Raw genomic sequence first — 19728 nt, forward strand, 5'->3', positions numbered from 1 at the left:
TGAATATTCAAGACTGATCTCCTTTAGGATGGACTGGTTGGATCTTCTTGTAGTCCAAGGGACTCTCAAGAGTCTTCTCCAATACCACAATTCAAAAGCATCAATTCTTCGGTGCTCAGCCTTCTTTATGGTCCAACTTTGACATCCATGCATGACCTGCATACAGATTTCTCAGGAGGCAGTTCAGATGGTCTGGTATTCTGGGTACACTTATATTTCTTTAATTATTGGCTTGTTTGGCAAGTAATAGAATGTTGATGACTTCTAGACTTTGGCTGCTATGTAAGTGAGCCCCAGGCACCCCATTTGGGAAACAGCTGGTGGCACCTTCTTCTAAGCCGTGAGGAGGGTCCGGGAGACCCCTTGTAGGAGTGAGTGTTCAGACCAGGGCCTGGCATTCAGCCAAGAGCTCACTTGGCCTCTTGTTTGCCCTTCTCGGTTCTCCAGCTTTTCCCAGCCTCTCCCAGTAAAACTTCCTTCTGCAGGTATCTGCCCAGTGTAGCAGTCAGTCTTGTAGAATTGTGACTGGTGAGCTAAGTCCTGCAGATTAGTGCTTACTGGATGGCACGTGTTACTGGGCGAAAGCGCTTTGTGAGAAGACAGAACGGTTGGAATGAAAACTTGTGTTTCTCAGCAGTGACAGAAACAGTAGTGCTGTGCTTTGAGCTCTCATTTCAGAAGGTGACATGTCCTTTGAGCTGAAGACTGATGGAGCTCAGTCCTCATCCCCACTTTAGTTTCGTGTGTGCCTGTGTGGTATATGGATTGGGTCTGGTTTTGTATATTTCAGTCGAGCAGTGAGCTCCATGGGAACGGAGGGTTTGCGTTGGGAGAGGAGTCATTATCTTAATTTGCCCTTGGGCTTTCTTTGACTTTTCCCAGGAGGGTCCCCTCGATGCTTGGCAGTTTTCACACTGAAGGCCTTGGCCTGCCCTCTGCAAGTGCTGAGAACTCAGCTAATTGACGGGTGTTCCATGAAGGCTCTCCTCCACTGCGTGTATAGACATTTCGAAAAATCGTTGCTTATAGAAGTGAGAAATGATTTAAGACAGCTAAAAATGCATAATTCAGAACCATAAAAAGACAATGCACCGTGGGAAAACTAGATAACTACATGTAAAAGAATGAAATTAGAACGTTTTCTCAGACTGTGCACAAATAAACTCAAAATGGATTAAGGACCTAAACGTAAGACTGGAAACCATAAAACTCCTAGAGGAAAACACAGGCAGAGCACTCTTTGATATAAATCATAACAATCTTTTTTGGATCTGTCTCCTAAGGCAAAAGAAACAAAAGCAAGAATAAACACATAGGACCTAATTAACTTAAAATCTTTTGCATAGCACAGGAAATTATTGACAAAATGAAGACAGCCTACCAAATGGGAGAAAATATTTGCATATGGTATGATTGATAGGGGCTTATACAAACAGCTCATACAATTTAATAATCAAAACCAAGTGAAGCGAAGACACTCAGTTGTGTCTGACTCTTTGCAACCCCATGGACTCTACAGTCCATGGAATTCTCCAGGCCAGAATACTGGAGTAGGTAACCTTTCCATTCTCCAGGGGATCTTCCCAACCCAGGGATCGAACCCAGGTCACTCACATTGCAGGTAGATTCTTACCAGCTGAGCCACAAGGGAAACCCAAAACCAAACATCCTTAATAAAAAATGAGCAGAAGACCTGAATAGACATTTTTTCTAAGGAAGATATACAGATGACCAAGAGACACATGAAAAGATGCTCAATATCGTTAATCATCAGAGAAATGCAAATAAAAATCACGATGAGATATCACCTTACACCTGTCAGAATGGCTGTCGTCAAGGAGACAAAAGGACAAATGTTGGTGAGGATGTGGAAAAAAGGGCATTTTTACACTGTTGCTGTTGGTGGGAATGTAACTTAGTGCAACTACTGTGGAAAACAGTATGGACGTTCCTCAAAAGACTACAAATAGGATTGCCATATGACCTAACAATTCTGCTGCTGGGTGCATATCCAAAGAAAATGAAAATACTAGTCCATAAAGTTGCACCCACCCCAGTGTTCACGAAAGGGAAGGTATTAGTTGCTGAGTCATGTCCGATTCTTTGCAACTCCATGTACTGTAGCCCACCAGTACATGGGATTCTCTGTTCATGGGATTCTCCAGGCAGGAATACTGGAGTGGGTCGTCATTCCCTTCTCCAGGGGATCTTAATGACCCAGGGATCGAACCCGGGTCTCCTGCATCGCTGAAGAGGTGGATTTTTTACCCTCTAAGCCACCAGAGAAGCCCTAATGTTCATAGCAGCATTATTTATTTATTTATAATAACCAAGATATGGAAGCAACCTAAGGGCCATCAACAGATGAATGGATAAAGGTGTGTGTGTGTTACACACACACACACACACTGACATACTACTCAGCCATGATAAAGAATGAAAGTTTGCCATTTGGAACAACATAGCTGGACCTGGAGGATATGATGGTTAGTGAAATAAGTCAGAGGAAGATAAATACTTTATGCTATCACTTATATGTGGAATCTAAAAAATGCAACAAACTGGTGAATATAACAAAACAGAAACAGACTTACTGATATAGAGAACAGACTAGTGGTTGCCAGTGAGAAGAGGGAAAAGGGGAGGGTCAAGATAAGGGTAAGAGATTAAGAGGTATAGTCTTCTATGTATAAAATAATTAGGTTACAAGGATATAGTACACAGCATGGGGACTTATTGGCATTATTTTGTAATAACTTTGAATGGAATATAATCTGTATAAATACTGAATTACTATGCTGTATACCTGAAAATAATACAATATTATAAATAGAGTATAATTTTTAAAAGATAGAAAAAAGTTGTTCAGTTGCTAAATCGTGTCCTACTCATTGGGAACCCCATGGACTTTAGTATGCCAGGCTCCTCTATCTTCCACTATCTCCTGGAGTTGGATCAAATTTATGTCCATTGAGTAGGTGATGCTATCTAACCATCTCATCCTCTGCCATCCCCTTCTTTTGCCTTCAATCTTTCCCAGCATCAGGGTCTTTTCTGATGAGTTGGCTCTTCACATCAGCTGGCCAAAGTATTGGAACTTCACCATCAGTCCTTCCAATGAATATTCAGGGTTGATTTCCTTCAGGATTGACTGGTTTGATCTTGCAGTCCAAGGGACTCTCAAGCCTTCTCTAGCACCACAATTCAAAAGCATCAGTTCTTTGGTGCTGAGCTGTCTTTATGGTCCAGCTGTCACATCTGTACATGACTCCTGGAAAAACCATAACTTTGACTAGATGGACCTTTGTCAGCCAAAGGTGTCTCTGTTTTTTAATACACTTCTAGGTTTTTCATAGCTTTCCTTCCAAGGAGTGTCTTTTAATTTCATGGCTGAAGGTACCATCTGCAGTGATTTTGGGGACCAAGAAAATAAAATCTGTCACAGAAGAAAAGTACCCTATACTCTTTGTAGGTCTAGTGATAATTCAGTAAGCATTTTGATTATTTGATGAGTTTTCTCCACTGGTGTCCTTTGCAGCTTACATGGGTGATTAGCCTAGTGATTAGCTTGATTGACATCTCTGTGCTGGAAAAGGTGAGAAGTTTGGGGAAGACTTGATTACATCTAAAGTGACTATGTCATAAGGTCACTGAGTATTAGAGAGGGTGACAATTTACAGATTATCTTGTCCAGGAGGGCTCATGACAAGTGGTAAAACCAGCCTGTCTGCTGTCTGGCCCCTTGTCTGAGGCTTTACTAGCTGGGTGACCGTGGGAAAATGGACTTAATCTCTTTGCCTTGGTTTTCTCATCTGTGAAGGGGGTCGCTAGTAGTATCCACATACTGGTGGTCTTGAAGATTAAGTAAATTCGTATTTACAAAGCTCATAGAACAGTATCTGCTCTAGAAAGGGGTACATAAGTGTTGGTTAAATGAAAATATTCTGTTCTGTGCTTAGTTGATTTCTCCACATTCTGTGAATGAGAAGCCCAAAATTCAGGAAAGTTAATTTTATCATACACTCACAGTTCAGAAATGAGGATTAGAACCTGATGGATACACAGTCTGATGGATGATATCTAAATCTTTTTCTCTTCCAACACCCCATGGCAAAAATGTGCTATTCATTATCATTAATTTTATTAATGGACAACATTGTTTAATTAAATACCTGATTTATTAACCAAGCTGACATTTAAATTAAATTCTTTTTGTTTTCACAAGGGGTTTCACTTTATTATGTTCTTTTTTCCCCTTGACATTTCATTGTTTTGATTAATAATTAATTCTAGGGGAAGTGTTCACAGAATTTGATACCATTACACCTCTGTTGTATTTTATTGTATCATTCGGTCTACGATAATAGCACCCAGTGTATTTCCCAAATAATATTGGAAGGGTGAGAGAGTTTCACAGTCTGTCCTTTAATGGTTTAATAGAAATTGCTTTCCTTTTCCCACCCTGAAGGGAAGCCCTGTCATTTATGATTCATTGGATTTGGTCAGCTTTAGGAAATGCTTTTCTTTTTTCTTCAAGTTATATGAAATAATGTCGTTACTCACTCTAGAAAAGATGTCAGTAGAATGTTACACAGGATATAGGACACATTTCAGTGTTGCCATTTAGTTCTTAAGCATCATTTTCTGAGTGTTTGAAACTACAGCTGATAATGATAGAGGGTAAGTTAACTCTTTTATTTAAAATTTATTTATTAAATAATGAGGTTGTTGGAGATATCCTGACTTAATTGAAAACAAACTTAACAATGCTTTAGAGTTTATTCAGGAAAATACCTGGTGCCTTTTTTTTTTTGCATTCTAAAAACATTTTTAGTTATTTATGAAGTCCTGTCATTGTATCTTGAAGTAAAGGAGGAAAGGTATCTCATAGGACCTTTGAGATAAACTGCCTGCCAGTGTGTGGGCTTGACTGAGCCTGAAATTGACAGAAAATTTGTCCATTAAGCCCCAGGACTTGCTAACCTCAAGTTTCTAATCTCAAGTGGAGCTGGTTACTGTTGGAGGCGACAGCTACACTCTCCCATGCTTGTAATTGGAAATCATCTCAGAGTAGCCCCAAGCTGAAAGCAACCTGTTCCACTAGGTGAATCAGTAAATGGTGTTGTTGTTGTTTTTCAGTTGCTGTGTCATATCTGACCCTTTTTGACCCCATGGACTGCAGCACACCAGGCTCCTCTGTCCTCCACCATCTCCCAGGGCTCAAACATATCCACTGAGTCAGTGATGCCATCCAACCACCTCATCCTCTGTCACCCCGTATGCCTCCTGCCCTCAGTCTTTCCCAGCATCAGGGTCTTTTCCAGTGAGTCAGCTCTTTGAATCAGGGGGCCAACGTATTGGAGCTTCAGCATCAGTCCTTCCAGTGGATATTCAGGGTTGGTTTCCTTTCAGATTGACTGGTTTGCTCTCCTGGCAGTCCAAGGGACTCTCAAGAGTCTTAACCAGCAGCACAGTTCCAGGCAATGGAATATTTTTCAGTAGTGAAAAGAATTGAGCTGTCAAGCCTTGAAAAACACAGAGGAATCTTAAATGCACATTGCTAAGTGAAGGAAGCCAGTCTGAAAAGGCTGCATACTGTCTGATTCCAACTATATATGACTTTCTGGAAAAGGCAAAACTATAGAGATAGTGGTTGTTGGGGACAAGAGGGGGAAGGAATGAATAGATGGAGAACAGAAGACTTCTAGAGTGGTGAAAGGATTCTATATGATACTGTGATGGTGGATACATGACATTATGCTTTTGTTAGACCCCAACTGTATAACCCAAAGAGTGAGCCCTAACATACACTACGGACTTGAGTTCATCATAATTTGTCAGTTTTGGTCCCTCAGTTGTAACAAATGTACCACAGTAATGTGAGATGTTAATAGGAAAACTGTGTGGGGAGAGGGGTATTTAGGAACTCTCTGGGTTGTTTTCTTTTCTGGTTGTTTTTTTTTTTTTTAAGATTTTCATCAGCTGTATTTGCAGGAGTTTGAATCTGTTAATATACTCAATCCAGCAGCACTGAGTTTTTTGTTTTTTTTAAATGATTTTTAACAATTGAAGTACAAGACTTCCCTGGTGGTCCAGTGGCTAAGACTCTGAGTGCCCAGTGCAGGAGGCCAGGGTTTGATCCCTGGTCGGGGAACTAGATCCCATGTGCCACAACTAAGACCTGGTAAAGCCAAATAAATAAATAATAAAAAAATTGAAGTACAGTTAATTTACAATATTGTATAAAACACTGCAGATGATGACTGCAGCCATGAAATTAAAAGATGGAGGAGAAGCTATGACAAACCTAGGCAGCATATTAAAAAGCAGACCCATCACTTCACCAACAAAGGTCCATCGAGTCAAAGCTGTGGTTTTTCCGGTGGTCATGTATGGATGTGAGAGCTGGACCATAAAGAAAGCTGAGTGCTGAAGAATTGATGCTTTTGAACTGTGGTGTTGGAGAAGAGTCTTGAGAATCCCTGGACAGCAAGGAGACCTAACCAGTCAATCCTAAAGGAAATCAGTCCTGATGCTGAAGCTTCAATACTTTGGCCACCTAATTCGAAGAACCGACTCATTGGAAAAGACCCTGTTGCTGAGAAAGATTGAAGGCAGGAGGAGAAGGGGACGACAGAAGATGAGATGGCTAGATGGCATCACCAACTTGATGGACATGAATTTGAGCAAGTTCCAGGTGTTGGTGATGGACAGAGAAGCCTGGTGTGCTGCAGTCCATGGGGTCACAAAGCGTTGGAGTTGACTGAGCAACTGAACTGAATTAGTTTCAGGTGTGCAGCAAAGTGACTCAGTGATTATATACATACCACATACATATATATATACTTTTTCAGATTCTTTTCCATTTTAGGTTATTAAAAGTTATTGAGTTTAGTTCTCTGCTATACAGTAGATTCTTCTTTACCTATTTTATATATAGTGTGACTATGTTAATCCCAAACTCCTTCTCTTTATTTTCTTAGAAACATAAATTGCTCTAAAAAATTAAGTCTATTAAAAACAGATTAGTATGGGATAATATATTTGCTCTCTGCATTATTAATAATCCCTCTGGCTCTACATTCATTTCTCACCAGATAACTTTTTTCTTCCTACCAGTGAATACCCGGTCATATCAGATCTAGTGAACAAACTTTAATTCTTAATCCTCATTTGCCTTGTTGCCCCAAGAGCATTCAGCATTGTGGTTCCCTCTCTAGTCCTTGATGATGCTCTTGCCTCCTTGGCTTCCTGCTATAATCGTGGAGTGGATTTTCAGCCTCAGTCTTTTAAAAATAAGAGATTTATTTATCCATCAGGGACAAGGTGGTCATACATCCTCTCCAGCGTGCATGCTAAGTTGCTTCAGTCTTTGCAACTCTATGGACGATAACCTGCCAGGCTCCTGAGTCCATGGGGATTCTCCAAGCAAGAATACTGGAGTGGGTTGCCATGCCCTCCTCCAGGGGATCTTTCTGACCCAGGCACCAAACCCACGTCCCTTATGTCTCCTGCATTAGACAGACGGGTTCTTTACCACTAGCACCACCAGTGAAGCCCTGATGCTCTCCAGAAGTCCTTCCAATTCTGAGAATCTTTGAATCTTTCACCAAGTCTACTCCCTCTTTCCGCCCATGAGACTTGGCATGCGCTCCAGGGTACCATCTTGGTTTTGTCTTTCTGTGCCCTTTCCAGGCTCTCCAAAATGTCACCCACTGGCACAATGTTGCCTCTGACTTATACATGGATGACTTTAAAGTCCCTTTCCTGAACTCAGCCCCCTCTGCTCAATTACTTTGAAGAAAGCATTTGGGAGGAGGTAGCCAGGGGACAAGAAAGGGTAGGCATTGAATACATGGAGAGAATGATCTTTAGAATATTCTAGGACATTCCACCTTCATGTCTTGCAGTCACCTCGGTCATTCACAACGTGGACCTCCCAGCATGTCCTTGAGTTGTGTCTCTCACTAGCATGGAAGTTCCAGATTTGCCCATAATTCCATCTTCTCCCACCTCTAATTTGTCATCAATTTGTAAAGATTCTTAATGTCAAAGTATTCCCAGAATATGCCTCTTTTCTCTCTGTTCTCATTGTTTCTACCATCCTTTCTTGCATGGAGTATTACAGAGTTGTTTCCTAAGAGGTGACCCATGTCCCTATCTAACCAATACTTCACTGCCAAATTTTTTCTGTTTTTTCTCTTTAGTAGCACCATATGCCTTCCGGGGGGCTTCCCTGGTGGCTCAAATGGTAAAGAATCCGCCTGAAATTTGGGAGACCTGGGTTTGTTCCATGGGTTGGGAAGATCCCTTGGAGGAGGGCATGGCAAACCACTGCAGTTTTCTTGCCTAGAGAATCCCCATGGACAGAGGAGCCTGGTGGCCTACAGTCCATGGGGTTGCAAAGAGTTGGACACGACTGAGCAACTTTCACTTCACTTCACTCCAAGCCTTCTGGGATCTTCGTTCCCCAAACAGGGATTGGACCCAGGCCTGTGGCAGTGAAAGTGCTGAGTCCTAACCACTGGATCACCAGGGAAGTCCCTGCCAACTTTTTTCTTAAAGTTGCATGGGTTTACCTTGTCTTAAAAACCACAGTGGCTCGTTCTGATCCATCAGATGTGCCTCCTATCCCATGGCCCCTATTATTTCAGGCAGAGTGAAACCTGCATCCCACCTACTTTCTCCTTTTCACTATTTTCTTGCCTCTCTTAGTCTGTATCCACCTTGCGTGTGCGCAATGCCCCTGGCATTGGGTGGACACTTTCTTACTGAATGCAGGAGTGAACTCCAGCAAGAATGTGTGTGTTCTCCATGCATTTCCATCTGCCCTCAGGGCTACTTAAAAACTGGTAGCTTTTTCCCAAGGACAGGTGACTTCCTTGACATTCTCTGTAGCTTTTACAGTTCACATAGTACTGTACCTATTGTCAGAATAAACTCATTGCCTTCAACAGTTATCTCTTCTGCTTGAGAGCTGAACTGTGTGGTTCGATGTTCCTGCTTGGTGTCCCAGGTGTAGCCCCTGGATTAAAACAGGTCCTTCAAAGTGCTTGTGAATGGCGATGATACCAGTTATTGTGACATTTCAGTGATAGTATTCTTTAAACAGTCTGTCATTTTCAAGGACGTACAGTAAGCAGATCCAATAATATATACTGCACCCTCCTTACAGGTGGAGGAGATGGGGGTTTTGGAGAGCTGGCCAGTGTCAATTGGCGAACAAGAGAGAGGATTTTCCTTAGTGAGTGGATAAGAATGATGTGTGTTAAGTAGAGTGAGCTTGACTACAGCCTCAGAAATACAGCCTCTGGGTCCACTGCAGTGCCATTGTTATGTGGGAACCGGAAGAAGCTGCCAGCTGGTTTCTTATCTTATAGCAGACTGCCTTTCTCCTTCCATTTTATTTACCCAGGGCTTTTAATTAGAGAGAAAAATGGAGGGGAAGCTGAAATTTAATTTCGTACTCTCAGAATCACCAAGAAATGGATATCACGAAAATGTGACTCATTGGAGATTTTTTTTTTTCCTACTGGAGTAAGACCCTTCTCTTCCCCATGCCTTTTATTTACTTCCACCCCCATCCTACATTTTTGTCTTTGCCTGTTTATACCAGATCGGTGAAAATGCAAACAAAAGCGTTGTCTAAAACCGTTTTCAGGACAAGGTTGGAATACAAATGAAAATCAGATGGGAAAAGGAATGCCACTTTTTCTTGCCAAGAGCTATTGAGAAAATCATTCTAGTTTTTTCTTGGTGAAGTTAACAGGTAAGTGCTTGATTGGTGTCAGGTGGGTTTAATGACCTCAGCTGATCCTCGCTGGGGACCCTAGGAAGAGGCAGTGGTCCCGGGATGGAGCCTCTGCCAGGGTCTCCTGAGAAGCTTGTTAACCCCACCCTACCCCTCTTTCTGATCCAGGGGGCCTGTGCCGAGGCCGATAATTTGCATTTCTAATAAGCTGCCAGGTGGTATTGATGCTGCCAGTTTGCAGCCACTTTTTAAGAAGTCCTGCAGGGAGAGGTGGGCTTTTTCGCCATCTTCTAGGAAAGTGATGTCTGCGGTGGAGATGCAACTCCTGAAGTTTTTACAGCCCCCGAGTCGGGTGGGTTCTTGCCCTAAAGACAGGAGAGGAATGTCACATTCCCAGGTAACTGCAGCCAGACTCGTCCTGCCCCTCTGGAGTTGTAATTGAGTTCGCAGTGCAGGAAAAGAGGAGAGAGGCCTGGAGAGCAAGTGAAATGTAAGCCACAGACAAGCAAAATGCCAGGGAGACTGATGCAAGGTGGGTTTTTTCCCCCCTCTGAAAGTAGATCAAGGAAGACTTATGGAGGAGGTAACATCAGAACCGTCTGTAAAGTAGAATATTTTGCAGGAGGAAGCAACAACACAGCAGGAGGAAAATGCAGGCGTGTGGAACAGAGTCCAGCTGGGTTAGAAAGCAGTTTATTATTTACAAGGAGGGAGATGGGGGCAGGTCGTTGAAATGTCCAGCTGGGAATTTTCTCATTTATCTTGGTGAGGGTAAGACTCGGGCTTTTGAGTAGAAAAGCGGTGTGGTTAAAACTAGACGTTGGAAATAAGCTCTACGATGTGAGAAGCTTTCTGCTTTGCCGTGAGTGTGCTTTGAAGTACTTTGCGAGGTTTGGTAGAGGTCTTTAAGAGAGCCTGCTTAATTTTTTCCCACTGGGATTGGAGAGGGAAGACAGTGAAGAAATTCTCTTCTATCAGGTTTCCGCGGTTGAGTTTTCTCCCTACTTTGCGGGTGAGATTTGTCCCATGCCTTTGTGGCTCAGCTGGTGAAGGATCCACCTGCAGTGGGGGAGACCTGGGTTCAATCCCTGGGCTGGGAAGATCCCCTGGAGAAGGGAACGGCTACCCACTCCAGTGTCCTGGCCTGGAGAATTCCATGGACTATACAGTCATGTGACTCCATGGTCACAGAGTCGGATACGACTGAACGACTTTGACTTCACTTGCCAAGAGTTGATACCCTGGTCCCTCTTCTCCCAAATGATTCAGTAGGCCTGTCAGCCCCTCTCCTGTTTGAAGTGTCTGGTTGATGTAAAACAGCTGATCTACAGTTGCTACCTCTGTTCAGAATTTTTTTGAAATAAGCAAATCTATCCGTCCAGATAGCTGTGTTTTGAACTTTCTCAAAACCCCTTATCTAAGTCTCGTGAGGCTTTCCTGATAGCTCAGTTGGTAAAGAATCCACCTGCAATGCGGGAGACCCCCGTTCAATTCGTGGGTTGGGAAGAACCCCTGGAGAAGGGAAAGGCTCCCCACTCCAGTATTCTGGCCTGGAGAATCTCATGAAAGGCCAGCCGTGGCTGCCTGTTCTCCAGAGTTGCTGGGCTGCCTGCCTTTCTGGGACGTGTCTCCTGGTCCCTGGCCTGTGGCTCCCCAGGGACAGAAGCCCAAGGTGGCTTTTTCCCCCGCTGCTAAGCTGGAGTGAACAGCCCTGGCGTGGGCTACACGTCCTTTGCCCTCCTGGGAGTCTCACATGGTCGGTCTTTGCCTCCCCAAACTGACCAGCGCCAGCCCCTCCAACCCTCAGCCCTTGACTCTCCAGAGGCTTTAGAACCCAGGTCTGTAGCTTCCTGCTCATCTACCTTGGGCTCCTGCTTCTGTGAATTAGTCACTTTCTATGAGTCTGTCTTTGCCTGGAATTTTTCAGTGACTTACATTTAAGATTGGAAGGAAGACCTCTTGCCAAAATTCCTCTTTATCACTTGTTTTGATTGGTAATTGGCACCTTGTTTACTCTGAATTCATCTTAGTCGATTTCATGTTCTCAAGGGGACCCACCTGGACTGCAGGAATGTGTCTACTTAGAAAGTGAAATTTTAAAAATTGTCTTAATTTTATTCTGAATGGTGTAAAATGTTAAAGGTCCCCAAAAGTATACAGCGAAAAGCGTATCTCAAAGCTTCCTCACTCTTGTTCGTAACCAGGCTTGTTGTCTCTATGGACCTAGCTCTCCTACTTCAGCCCTTCCAAGAATATTCTTGCATGTGTCCACCTACATATCATGTATTTAATGTGCAATTTACATGTTCTACCTTTGACCTATCTTCAAGGTACAATTCAAAGGATTTTAGTAAATCTACAGATTTACGTGGCTATCACCACAATCGAGTTTCAGAACGTTTATATCGCCTCCCAAAAGATCTCCATCCCCCCAGGCCCTTTGCCGTCAGCCCAAGCAACAACTTTGTTTCACTAATTCTGTCTTATCTGGATATTTTCGCGTAAGTAGGGTCGTATGCTATGGAGTCCTTTGCATCTGGCTACTTTCACTTAACAATATTTTGGGGGTTTATCTGTGTTGTAGTGTTTATTTGCATTTCATTTTCTGTTATTAAATAATAGTCCCTTGTATGGATATACCACGTTTTCCTTATGCATTCACTGGGTGGTGATCATTTGGATTATTTCCATGTGCTGTTTTTTTTTTTTTTTTTTTTAAGCTCTGAATATCGCTATATACACAAGTCTTTGTGAAGACATACATTTTCATCTATCTTGGGATGATGTCTAGGAGTATAATATCTGAGTCACTAGGGGAACCCAATCACTGGGTTGTATGTGAAATTTATGATTAAATTTTAAGAAGCTTCCCAAATAGTCTCCAAAGTCTGCCCCTAGTCTCCAAAGTCTGCCCCTTTTAGTATTCCCACCAGCCATCAGCAGTGTATGAAAAATTCCAGTTTTTTCCCCTACTGTCAATAACACGTTACTGTCCATTATAGTGGATGTGAAATATCATTGTGGATGCAATTTGCATTTCTTAGTGGGAAACAGTGCTGAACATATTTTTGCATGCTTATTAACCAGTTGTATATCTTTGGGGATTTAAATTCCCTTTTTATTATCAGTCTTATGGTAACATATGGTAACAACCTACAAGCCTCTCGCCATCTCAACTCCTTCCTTTGCCAATTTTTAAATTATTTCTGTGTTGTCAGGAATTATAATATTCTGCATACATTAGTGATTTGAGCCTTCCTCTTGCTGTATACATGGATTTAAAGTTTACCAATAATTGCTTTCCCTCGTCTCACCACTTTGCCTCTTGTTTTGCAGTTTATCCTTTAATAACGCACCCCAGAAGGGCCTGAGTTCTTGATTCATTTAAATGTTTGAACGAAAATTCAGCTGAATTTCATGTTTGGATTCCTCTTTTATTTCTTGGAACAGTTTGGTCATTTAAACATTGAATGCGTTATTGAGTGCAAGTTTGTGTACTCAACACACAGTGAGGCCCAACAAATTGAAACGTCAGAGTTTGGAGCAGAGAAAGTTTTGTTGCAGGTCCAAGCAAGGAGAACAGGTGGCTCATGCTCAAAAAACTCCCAGACTTCCCAAAGGGTTTCAGCAAAGCATTAAAAAAAAAAAAAAATTTGTATTGGAGTATAGCCAGTTAACAATGTTGTGATAGTTTCAGGTGAACAGTGAAGAGACTCAGCCAGACATATACATGTATCCATTCTCCCCTAAACTCCCCTCCCATCCAGGCTGCCACATAACATTGAGCAGAGTTCCATGTGCTATACAGTAGGCCCTTGTTGGTTATCCATTTTAAATACAGCAGTGTGTACATGTCCATCCCACACTCCCTAACTCTCCCTTCTCCCATTCTCCACTCCCTCCCCCTCTCCAGCAGCAAGCAACCTTAAGTTCATTCTCTAAGTCTTTGAGTCTGTTGAGTCTGTTTCTGTTTTGCAGGTAAATCACTTGTTTCTTTTCAGATTCCACATGTCTTGGATATCATACCATACTTCTCCTTCTTTGTCTGACTTTACTCAATATGGCAATCTCTGGGTCCATCCATGTTTCAGCAAAGCGTTTCTAAAGGCCAGGTGAAGCAGGGTGTGTGGTTATCTCGTGCACAGTTTTCTGATTGGTTCATGGTGAGGTAACAGGGCGGCTAACTTGATCCTTAGGCATCAGTAGATCTGAGGTCCACGTGCTCATGATCATCAATTACTTAATTCCTTCCATTTGGTGGTGGGTTCTAGCATCTGAAAAACTCAGGAAAGAAGCCTGAGATAGGGAGGAGCTACAGCAGAGGATGTGGAACCACTCATGAGTCCTGCTCGGTTACAGCTGTTGCTGTGGACGGGTCTGAATTTTCGTCCCCTCATATATATATATATATTTTTTTACTTTTATTTAGATGCCCAAATGATTCCTTAATGTTTGAATTTCTGTGATGACATAGGAAGCTTCTATGTGTTCATCATTTTAGTTGTTTCTGAGACATGATGTGTTTGTTTATTATGGAGACTTTTATTTCTGAAATGTTTTCCTGAATTATACCTTAAGAGTATTTTCTTGTTCCATTATTTAGTTTTTTTTTTTCTTTTGGTACACCAGTTAAGGGTGTGTTGGGTCTCCTCTGGTTGTCTTCCATATTTATGATTTTCCTGTTTTAAATCTTCTGCTTGCTTTTTTTCCCCCCATTTTTCCCCTCAAGACTCTCATTTTTTCACCAGTGTGTATTTCCTTTTAGCTAGTTCCATTTTTGTGTCTTGTTATAGCAACCCAGATGGACTCAGATAAAGTAGTATAAACAGGAAAACAACAAATTTATTTTTCACAGTCCTGGAGGCTGGAAAAACCAAGATCAACGGTCAGTGGGTTCGGTGTCTAGACCTACTTCCTAGTTCATAATTATTGTCTTGGGTGGTGTGATTTCCTCATAGTGGAAGAGACGAGAGTTCTCTAAATGTTTTTCATAAGGACACTAACCCGATTCACAAGGAAGGGCTCCACTTTTACAATCTCTAATCACCTCCTGAAGGCCCTGACTCCAAATATCATCACGCTGGGCATTAAGTTTCAGTGTGTGAATTTGAGAGTGACACAAACATGAATTATGTAGCAGTGACATTTTTAACCATTCTTCTGTTTTTTCATCTTGAGGTCTCTCCTCCTCTTTTATTTCCTTCTCTTGCTTCCCTGAACTCTTGTAAATCCTACTCTGTTTTTGTAGACAGAATCAGTTATTTCATTGTTTTGTTAATTTATGAAAATACATTTGGGTAAAATTTTCACCTGTGGCATGTAACATTGCTTTGGTGGGTGTTTTTCATCTGTCATTCATTTTCCTATCTCTCTTCTTGTGTCAGCTCTGTAAAGGTTCTCTTTTGTGATTAGGTGAGTTCTTTATGAAGCAGCTATTTATAGGAACTTCACCTGGGCAGGAGACAGGGCCATAGCCCATGCCCATGGGAATTCTTGTGATATGTGTGTGTGTGTGTGTGTGTGTATAATCCTTTCAACTCTTGTTTTTCCTCGAGTTTGCAGGGACTGGTTGTGCTCCTAGTGGGGTCTCTCTTTTTCACCTTGCCTTGGCAACAGACTGCTTCCTGCTAATATGTCTTGCCTGTACAGTATCTCATTTAATTTGACCTTTCCTGCTTCTGGAAACGTCTCACCATAACGTGCCCAGGAAAGCTTTTAGTGCTACCTGCACATCTGTTGCCCTTTTCAGAAAGTTACAGCTGTGTTTGTTGCTGGATATCCTCATTATTTGGGCAGCATGGCTCTGCAGGCATGGGCAGCCTCTCCGAGCATTTTTCTTCCCCTCTGTCTGACCTTCACTGCAGTCGGGCAACTCCACCTCCTGTTGCTCCTGTGGTTCAAAGCTGCAGATGTCGTCCAGTTTCCTCTGGGATGCAGTTTGCATGTTCATGTTCCTTGTTGCTTTTGGGTGAATTCCAAGTGGAAGTCTTTAAGCCAAGAGACTGTAACAAGACAATTCTAGTTTTTTATATTTTCTTTGCCAGCTAAAATCTTCACTACTTTCTTTGTTGTAGTCGTCACTGCCTTTAAAATAACTTTTCAAAAAAATCTAAAGAAGAAAGTAGTTTCACAAACAGCTCTGTACTTTTAGGTCTGGAATGATCACTTTAGTAATAACATGCCACAAGGAAAGAAATATTTATCTTTTTTAGCTTGACTATTTAGGAATTCAGAAGTCGGAGGAAGTTAAGGTAAAGTCAGAATCAAGCATGGGTTGATACTTAAAAACAGGAGGCCTTTAGGCTTGTTAGATGTGTATGTAGAAGGCTGTTTTATTACTGGACTCACCAGTTTTGCTAGCCTGCATTAGTTATGGTTACCCATTCATGCCTTGCCAGCGTTTCTCAGATATTCCCTTGACATTCTTAGGCTGCTCAGCTCAAAACTCTTGGCTGGATTTATGTTTGAGTTAAACAGCACTTTCCATGTGCAGCAACAATCTGCCTGCAAGTATCAAAACAAAAAGAAAGTGTGACAGGCTTTGTTGAAATGTTAATATCAAAAAAAAAGAAATGTTAGTATCCAGAAGTAGAAATAATCCAAGCATGAGGTCATTCGAAGACTAAAAAGAAGTTAAGGTACTATCTATTAAGTCAGTAGCTCAATTTAATTTTTAAATGCCAAGCTGTTAAAAATTAGTGTTTTCCTGGGGATCTTAGGCTAGCGTGGAGAGAAAGGCTCCCATTTAGAGAATGGGAGCCTTGCTCTTTGCTTAGGTCGGACACAGAGCAAGTGTGTCTAGAACACCTTTGCGGTCGGGGGACAGGAGAGGACAAACCCTCTCCTCCCTCTCTGGCTGCACATTAAAGCCACAGTCCAACCTATCCTGCTCTGACTCAGAACAATAGGCAGCCGTGTGCTCGGGCTCACTACCAGTGATTGAGGGCAGGAAACAGAAGGTGAGGTTGGAGATGGGCGATGGAGGATGCTGCCAGAGGCATGGAAGGATCAACACCAAAGTAGGCAAGAGTGCAAGGAGGAGGCTGGTGATGGAGAAGGCGAACTGGACTGATGTCAGTTTTTTCTGGCAGTTGTGTTTATTTTTACCCATGAGACAATAAATTAGAAAACATGTAGGGGAGTAATTTTGCCTGCTTTGTGAAGATTATTTTAAACACAATGATGTCATAATTAATTAGATCTATGCCACCCACATGTGATTCATTGAACCAATGTAGGTGATCTGTTTCACTTGAGTGTAAAGTACATGAGCAAAGTCTAGTTGTCTTAAGACTAGGAGATGATTAAGCAAAGGATAATCACGTGAAACAGTTTGAGATTATGTTCTTTAAAAAAAACTTGGGACAGAAATTAGGAAGTGGTTTGTGTGGCAGACCTATGGAATCAGACCTGGCCGTTCGAAAAAGAAGCAAGTCTCAAAATGCTGGTCCTTAAATAATGTGGCCTTGACACTGAAGACCAACCTCAAAGGATTCTAGAGGAATGAATAATAAGGTCTGACAGGCTTTGGTGGAAAGTTGGTGGGGAAAGTGAGCATGGGAGAAACTTTACTCAGTAGTAAATGATGTGTCCTGGTTGGTGGTCAGACTCGCTCCCTGTCCAGTTAAAGGGTATGTCTTTTTAGGGCAAAGTGCTTTGAGTCAATGACCCAGCTTATTGAGTGACTCCACAGTTTCTGATCTACTGGCCTCCAGGCCAACCCTCTGTGTCACAGTGAGAAAGTTCAAGGTTCACAGAGAGAAAAGGAAAGGTTTCCATAAGGAATTTAGTGGGAAGCTCCTGGAAACCTGGCTTATCTTTCAGGAGAGGAAAGAGCCTTGGGCAAGGAGAACCTGCAAAAGAAGCACCATTTATCCTGAAGGAAAGAGCTGAAGGGTGACTTGTTTACAAATGTGTAAAACACAGCCCTGAGGTCCATACCTCTCACCACAGGTGACCAGGAGTGTCCCTTCTGTGACTTTGTGTCACTCTTTCTCTGCCTCTTCTCCATTGACCCATGTGTGAATTTACTGCCATCCCGAAGTCCCGCAGGCCGGGTGTCTTATCCGAGATTTATTTCCTCTCAGTCCTGGAGGCTGGGAGTTTAGATCAAGGTGTTGGCAGGATTGGTTCTCCTGAGGCCACCTTCTCCCTGTGTCCTCACGTGGCTTTCCTCTGTACATCCCTGCTGTCTCTTTGTCCAAATTTTCTCCTCTTATAAGGATGCCAGTCAGATTGGGTGATGTTGTTCAGTCGCTAAATCATGTCTGACTTTTTGAGATCCCATGGACTGAAGCACACCAGGCTTCCCTGTCCTTCACTTTCTCCCAGAGTTTGCTCAGGTTCATGTCCATTGAGTTGGTGAAGCTATCTAACCATCTCGCCCTCTGCCTCCCTCTTCCTTAATGACTTTTTTAACTTGGTCACCTCTTCTAAGTCTCCTCCCTCCAAATACACATTCTGAGTTCCCTGGGGTTAGTGCTTCAGCATAAGAATTTGGGGTGGGGGCAGGGGCACAGTTCAGTCCATAATAACCCCCATGGCTGGATATGTTTGTTCTTTCTGCTTTTTCATTGCCATGTTCCACCCACCCCTCTCCCACCCCACCCCCTTCACATTCTCTGTCACCCTGGCTTAACACTTCTGCAGCGACATGGACTCTGAACCCACAGTCCAAATTCAGCTCCACCTCACCTACAGCTTACTGGGTATCCTTTCATAACCCTCAGCAGTGCCCCCAATCACACACGCACCTTCCCCTCCCACTTCTTCCCTTCTGTCCTGACTTAAAACTTGCTGTTCATTGTTAAACTTTAATCTCCTTCTTCCCAGGAGCTCACTGTTTACAACAGCAGGTTAATCTTTCCATGAACATGCGTTTTATAGCATCATCTTTTTATTTCCATCACCACTGTTCAAGTTATCCCCTCAAGCTCAAATTGTTGCAATAGCTCTATAACTGATCTACCCTAGTCCCCGCCAGCTCATCTCTTTTTCCAACCCATTAGTACATATCACCTTCAGGTTCATTTTTCTCAAGTTCTACTTTTGTTGTGTCATGATTCAGTGACTCCCTGCAGGGTGAAGACCATATTTCTCAGCTAGGCTTTTTGATGTCCTTTGTGGTCTGATTCCAATCTAGTTTCCAAATGCATCTTTGCAGACTCTGCAGCAGTGAGTCTCACTCGTCTCCCTGAATGTTTCCTGATTTCTGTCCCATGGCTTTCTTTGTGCTGTTCTGCTTCCCTGGAATTTGTTCTTGTGTGTTTGTGTCCTTCCAAGTATTACCCAACATTGGAGACTCAACTGGGTTTAGCTCTTATCTTCTGAATGGTGGAGAAGAGAGATTTGTCAATACCGTAATAAATGTTAGGATGGTTTCCTGGGAAAGGAGGAACAATTGAGGGAGGGGTGTGGCCGGAAAGAAATTAATAAGGAGGTAATTGTTACAGAAACCAACAAGAAATTGAGAGAAAAGACCCTACCTAATGTCACCTGTGTTTGTTCAATTGCGTGTTTAGTTTCTTCAACCAGATTATAAGCTTGGGAGCCACAAGATATGTTTTATCTGTTTATCTTGCTAATGTCTGCATTGCTTGGTCTGTTCCTGGATGCATAAAGGGTAACTAATGGATGCTAATCATATGGATTAGGTACTGCTCATTATCTTCCCAGCAGACTGGAAATGTGTGATGCGTGGTGCCTGACTCCTCCTAGAGCCTGAATAATAATAATAATAATACGTAGAACACAATCTATCGTGTGAATAATTAAGAGCTGAGTGTAAAACTAGAAAAGGATAAGCTATGTAAAAATATGCAGAAGAATAAAATATGCACAAATATTAGCATGCCTTGCCTGGCTAAAGGTGACATTGTTCTTGAATGAACGGAAGCCTCAGCAGGTGATTGCTGCCCCGGGGGGTGGGGGGCTGACTGGCCCTCATGTGTTTCCGGGGAGCCAGCGGGGGATTCCTA

The 19728-nt window shown here is 42.5% G+C and overlaps 1 protein-coding gene across 4 annotated transcripts in view; it reads left to right on the top strand.

The window, feature by feature from the left end:
* Positions 1-19728, top strand: part of FARP1 (FERM, ARH/RhoGEF and pleckstrin domain protein 1) — a 300983-nt gene that overhangs the window by 47726 nt on the left and 233529 nt on the right. The gene's annotated exons all lie outside the window — the stretch shown is intronic.

Source organism: Giraffa tippelskirchi, chromosome 12 (assembly GCF_054371585.1).
Source record: "Giraffa tippelskirchi isolate mGirTip1 chromosome 12, T2T-mGirTip1v1.2.pri, whole genome shotgun sequence".
Taxonomy (NCBI): Eukaryota; Metazoa; Chordata; class Mammalia; order Artiodactyla; family Giraffidae; genus Giraffa; species Giraffa tippelskirchi.